Source organism: Orycteropus afer, unplaced genomic scaffold (assembly GCF_000298275.1).
Source record: "Orycteropus afer afer isolate SDZICR_OR568_19922 unplaced genomic scaffold, OryAfe1.0 scaffold00425, whole genome shotgun sequence".
NCBI lineage: Eukaryota > Metazoa > Chordata > Mammalia > Tubulidentata > Orycteropodidae > Orycteropus > Orycteropus afer.
Genome location: NW_006922012.1, coordinates 430822 through 437904, shown reverse-complemented (window position 1 = coordinate 437904; position 7083 = coordinate 430822).

The window sequence follows — 7083 nt, the reverse complement described above, 5'->3', positions numbered from 1 at the left end:
TCCTCGGAAGGAAGGTTGGGCAATCCTACTTCCGTAGTGATACTGCCTCGGAAACCCAAGGAGGGGTCGCTATGAGTCGGGGCTGACTCGACGGCAAAAACAACAACAAATGATGATGTCAAACTTTCTTTTCCAATTACAGAATGAGACTCTTAACAGATCCCTAGCTAGCTGAAAATTCCCAACACCATTATATTTGTCTCTTTCCAGGTCCATGGTCTCTGATTTCTTTAAGCTGCTGACACTGCCACCTGCCAATATTCCTGCCCACACTTACATATTGTGCATTAAACATCTGCTAGGAGGGTAATCCAAACACTTCCTTATTCTCTGTTTATTGCTTTAATTGCAAATTGCTTGTCACAACTTTTCTTTCCATAACATACTAGCTCACCCTTAATCCTTCCGGCTTCTGACTACTACTACTGCCTTACCTTGAACTTTAAATCTGCTATTCAACACTATTTTCCTTTCGACTAAGATTCAGCTTCTTCCTCCAGCTACAAGGCCTTTAACTCCTTAGGTTAAGCACTGTTCCTGATAGGACTTAGTTCTGGACACCCTAACTTGGGGCTGTCCCTAGGCACAATTCCAGGGTCCTGATTCTCTCCCTTTCTAAGAGCAAGAACAAGACCTTCTCTCAGGGACTAGGGTATAGAACGTTCTCTCTTCTGTTTCACTTTGTTCTCTCTCTTCATTTATCTTCACTGAGATGTTTTCTTTCATTCCAGTAAAAACAGAATTGAGGAGTTGTACACAGGCTTATATCTTCAAGACTCAGAAAATTCATCTACCTCTTCTAAGTTTTCCTTTGAACAGATTATAACTTTTTATTGTTACGATTGTGAGTTTCAAATGATAAAGTATAATGTTTTACTATCCTGAATGATATACCATATGTTGTGATAGTCTGGGCTTTCCATACATAGTAGTATTCTGGACTCTATTTTTAATCCTTTTTAATTGCGAATTCCTTCATCTACATTATTTGGGTATCTTGTTCTATTGAAATGGCTGAGGTCATTTATTATATACAGTTTTATAGCTTCAACTGACAATATTCTCCCACCTCTTAGATATTGAGCTCTTGTAGCGTAGTGCCTAAGACACTTGACTGCTAACCAGAAGGCTGGCGGTTCAAACCCACCACCCGCTCCTCAGAAGGAAGGTTGGGCAATCTACTTCCGTAGTGATACTGCCTCGGAAACCCTAGGAGGGGTCGCTATGAGTTGGGTCCAACTCGAGGGCACATAACAACAACAATACACATAGTGGGCTTCCAAATTATTCTGCATAATGTACTCTGTGTATAGCGAGTTGTTTATCGGTCCGGCCGAACAATCCCTCATATAGCAACCAGATGCTCTTCTGCACCTCTATTTATTTAGCTAGCCACTCTTTTCACCATCTTCTCTGTATTTACAAAATCCCCAACTATAAAATAGGATCCGTAGTGCCTAAGGCACTTTACTGCTAACCAGAAGGATGGAGGTTCAAACCCACCAGCCACTCCTCAGAAGGAAGATGGGACAATTTACTTCCATAGTGATACTGTCTTGGAAACCCAAGGAGGGGTCGTTATGAGTTGGGTCCAACTCTACGGCACATGACAACAACAACAACAACAACATAATAACACTGTTCTGGTTACCTAGTGCCGCTCTGACAGAAAATATACCACAAATGGGATGGCCTTAACAAACAGGAGTTTATTCTCTTACAGTTTGGAGGCTTTAAGTCCAAGTTCAAAGTGCCAGGCTCTATGTGCTGTGTGAAAGCCCTCGACCTTGGGTTTCAGCTCTGCCTCTTGCTCCGGGCCCACTGAAGCCTGAAGGCTTTTCTTCACTCAGACAGCTACTGTCTGCTGAGGCTAACAAGCCAAAGGTCGACAAATAAAATGGCACAGTCCTGATGTTACCAAACCACACAGCAGGCCATTAATTCAAGTCCACCGAAAGTCCCAAAGTCGGCAGAGCATGGCAGGCTGCTGAACAATGATACGGCTACATGCAGGGTCCATATATACCATAAGCTAGAGACCATTCTCCAAAGCTTCTGTTTATACAGGAAGCAGACCACATTACCTAAGGCAGCTACTCAGCTGCTCCCAGTAGATTCCAACATGGAGTTGATTACCAGTCTCATCAGGGGGAATACTACATCCAGCTGCCCAGCCACTCAACCAGGCCCAGCCAAGTTGACACACAAACTGAATTACCACAACATCATACCAAAATCCTTTCATTTAGGGTTTTAAGATTCCTAGAGCTGTTTTCCCATTTTTTTCTATTTATACAATTGTTGTTGTTGTTATGTTCTGTCCAGTCAGACTTGCCTCATAGCGACCCCTCCTTGGGTTTCCGAGGCAGTATCACTACGGAAGTAGATCGTCCAACCTTCCTTCTGAGGAGCAGCTGGTAGGTTTGAACCACCAGCATTCTGGTTAGCAGTCAAATGCCTTAGGCACTATGCTACCAGAGCTCCTAATAGATAAATAATAAATAAAAATAAATAATAGAGGTAGAAAAGTAGTAAGATTGCACACTGTCAAAGGCAGAAAACTTGTGAGACCCAGACAAACAAAACAGTCCTATCAAGTTTCAGCTCTTACAGTTTTCTCTGTACCATTTATCCCCACTCAGCATCAAAACTAAGTCAGTGAGACAAAAGATTTATTCCTTTATTTATTCACTTTCAAAATGCATTTATTGTTCAACTGCTTTGTTCCAGGCATAGTGCTAGGCCACTATATCAGTAAAACGTTATGCTATACATTTCTGGAAAAGAGAGCAAACACCAAATGTCCATGTAAGTTAGATGTATCACAATCTCCATTCTCCAATTTCATCTTTGTAGAGTCCGTAACTAAATTCTTCACATATCCAAACTTTAGAAGACCCTCTTATCCTTTCAAAGAAGTAAGACATACTGCTTTCTTTCCAGAAAGTATGTATCTTTCCCTTCGCATCCCTCCAGTGGATCAATATTTCCTCTTCCCATTTTCCTTGGGCACATTCTTCCATTCATTGTCCTTGATTCTCAAAATCTCTTACTTTTCGTTTTTCTTCAGGTTTTTTTTTTTTTTTTTTAACATTATACAGGAAGTAATTTTCTCCTGTAATATAACAAAGAATAAAAATCTGTTCATTTTAATCTTTTGATTTCTCAGAAGGGTTCATCACCTTGCAGATACCAGCAAAATTTAGGTAGATAAAAGATAGATAGATAAAAGGTAGACAGAAGACTATCAGAGTCTCTATATAGCTTATCCCCTTTCTTGAAAGTGACAAGAACAAGCTATTTGAATCTAGAGATCTTTAGGTAGTTCTAGTAACTACTATCCTAAAGGTTGGAGGTTTGATTTCACCCAGTGACCCCATGAAATAAAGTACTGGTGATCTGTTGCTGCAGATTATAGCCAAGGAAACCCTATGGAGCAGTTCTAATCTAACACACGGGATCACCATGAGTTAGAATCAACTAGATGGCAACAGATTTTGTTTTGTTTTGTCTTCAGTGCCTTCTCATTTTGTGGGTGTAATTGATCAGTACTTACCAATAGTCGAATAAATCATAGACTAGCAAATACTAGAAACAAGTACTAGATGTGATCAACAAATTAGGGCACATAATTAGCCTGTCATTTTTACTAATTCTTCCTGTTGTTTTATTCTTCCTTCTTTGATCATACCTATTGCATCAGCTCCTAGCTGACCTCTAAAATTCCTTCCATTCCTCAAGTTTTATCTTCTATAGTGTATGGTGCCTTTTTATGAATTGCTTAAATTATCGTGTGGTTGAAAACTACTGATTTCCAATTGAAGACTGATACTTTGAAAGGAATTTTACGTGGTACAGAAGGTGCCATGAGGCGTGTTAAAATAAATAAATGTTTAATTGCTGAGAGACCAATTGACTGTAATATATTGTTTAGAGTGAGAAATAATCCCCTACAGAACCTGAAATAAGATTACCAACAAATTCAATAAATTAGACATTTATGCATTTCAATAGAAAGTTGATTTTTCTCTTTCTATGGCCTTTGTAGCATGAAAGCTATGAATTCCTTAAGATATGTGCTATGCACACAACTTGATGACTCTAGAGTGTGTGCATCAGATCAAGTGTATCTTGTGCTGTTCTTAAAAGATTAAGTGTGGTGCACAAACTACCTTTTCTGTAGGATATATTTTATTTGTGAATCTTTATGTCCATAACCCTTTTAGACAGCTCTTCTTTTACATGAAAGGAAATGGAAATTACAAAATACCTACATTTGAATAAAATTAAGAGTATTACACAAACTGAAGTTCACAAAAGAATTTATGTTTTCATCAGTTGAGGTTTCAAAGAAGAATTGGACTGAATATGGAGTTCTCTGGATCTTTTGTGACTCAATTTAAAATATTTTCTTTATTTTAAATGAAATAGATTTCTTATGATCAGAATAGTTGGGGATGGAAAATTCTGAAGTAAGAACTATGGTTTCCACAAAGTTGGAATTGCTTTAAAATTGGCCTATTGAGGACTCACATGTTTCAACAGTACAGTTGGAGGCATGATTCATTTAGTCAGAAATGTCATTCTAAAATGAAGGCAAAAACGCAATGGTTCAAAAATATGTTTTGCATTTTACGAAAAATATGAAAAAAAAATTACAAATTTTACCCTTAGCTACTAGTATGGAGAGAAGTCTAAGATGAAAGCGTCCCAACTCCTGTTCAAAGTATCTCCCACCTATTCCAGTGGCTTCAATAATACTTGGTTGGAGTCCTGTACAGTTAAAAGTGCTCTTTCCTACATGAGAAAACTGAGGCCTGTATAAGTTACTTTATTTGTAAAGAAGATATTGAAGACATTTCGTTTGTTTTTTAGTTTTGTTTGTGTGAGTGTTTTATTACAGGATTTCCGCTAAATCGCCAAAATTGTGGATAATAGGCACTAGGAATCTCCATATTCTCAAGTAAGTTATAAGGAGATGCCAGACAAAATGTCGAGGGCTTAAGAAGAAATAGCCACTGTAAAAGTATGTAAGCACTGTGGAAAATAATATGACTTTTACAAAGTTGGAAATAGAAATACCATTTGATCTAGCGATCCCATTCCTAGGTATATATATACTAAAAAGTAAGAGCCAGGACACTGGTGGCACAGTGCTTAAGGCATTTGGCTGCTAACCAAAAGATTGGTGGTTCAAACCCACCAGCCATTCCACAGAAGGAAGATGGGGTGATCTACTTCTGTAAAGATTACTGCCTTGGAAAAGCAATGGGGGTCACTATGAGTCAGAATCTACTTGATGGCAGTGAGATGTTCATCATAGCACTATTCAAAATAGAAAAGAGATAGAAACAACCTAAGTGCCCATCAACACATGAATGGATAGCTAAACTATGGTAAATGCACACAACGGAGTACCATGCAGCACTAAAGAATAATGTAGAATCCATGAAACACCTTATAACATGGATGAACTTGGAGGACATTATGCTGAGTGAAATAAGTCAATCACAGAAGGACAAATATTGTATTAGTACACGATTGTAAAAAGTCAAAGAAAGGTTTCTACATAGAAGAAAACTTTCCTTGTTGATTACCAGAGGTGGGAGGAAATTGGACGGAAAAGTGACAGATCAGTAAGAGAAGAGTACTGATTTGGGTGAAGAAAAAGGCAACATACTAAACACGAGTGAACAACACAGTAACACTAAGGACCAAAAGGGAAGAACACACTCAGCATTTCTCTAGCTTAAAGAATTGAAGAAAAAAATTCAAGCCTTAAATCGCAGTATTGAAGGATTCCATAGGCAAAATATTGAATGATGTGAGAAGCATCAAAAGACGATGGGAAGAATACACAGAGTCACTGTACAAAAAGATTTTTAACCATTTCAGAATGTATCATATGATCAAGATCCAATGGTATTGAAGGAGGAAGCCAAAACTGCATGGAAGGAATTGGCAAAAAACAAGACACCAGGAATTGACAGAATACCCTCTGAAGTGTTTCAAGAAGGAGGTGCAGCGCTGAAAGCACTTACTTGTCTATGCTAAGTAATTTGGAAGACAGCTACCTGGCCAACTGACTAGAAGAGATAGATATTTGTGCCATTCCAAAGAAAAGCAATCCAACCAAATGTGGAAATTATCAAACAATATCATTAATATAACACAAAATTATAATATTGGTGAAGATAATTAAAAAAATGTTTGTGGCAATATATTGACAGAGAACTTCTGGGAATTCAAGCTGGGTGCAGAATAAAGGGAATCCTTGCTGATGTCAGATGGATCATGGCTGAAAGGAAAAAATACCAAAAAATGTTTACCTGTGTTTTATTGACTATGCAAAAGCATTCCGTTGTGTGGAGCATAACAAATTATAGATAACATTGAGAAGAATGAAAATTCCAGAACATTTAATTGTGTTCATGAGGAACATGTGTATATACCAGGAACAGAACAAGAAGATACTACATAGTTTAAAATCAGGAAGAGCGTGTATCAGGGTTGTATCTTTTCACCATATTTATTCAAACTGTATGCTGAGTAAATAATCCAAGAAGCTGACTACACAAAAAAGAATGTGCCATCATTATTAGAGAAAGACTCATTAACAACCTGTGATACGCAGATGACACAACTTTGTTTGCTGAAAGTGTGGAGAACTTGAAGCACTTACTGGTTAAGATTAAAGACTACGGTCTGCAGTATAGATTACACCTCAATGTAATAAAAATAAAAGTCCTCACAAACTAACCAATAATCAGCATCATGATAAATGGAGAAAACAATTGAAGTTGTCAAAGATTTCATTTTACTTGTATCCACAATCAACATCCATGGAAGCTGTTGTTGCTGTTAGGTGCTGTCAAGTCATTTCTGACTCATAGCAACCCCATGCACAGCAGAATGAAACACTGCCCGATCCCGTGCCAGCTCCATGATCCCCACTATACTTGAACCCATCATCGCAGCCACTGTGTCAATCCATCTCATTGAAGGCCTCCCCCTCTTTCATCGACCCTCCACCCTACCAAGCATGACATCCTTCTCCAGGGAGTGGTCCCTTCTGACAACATG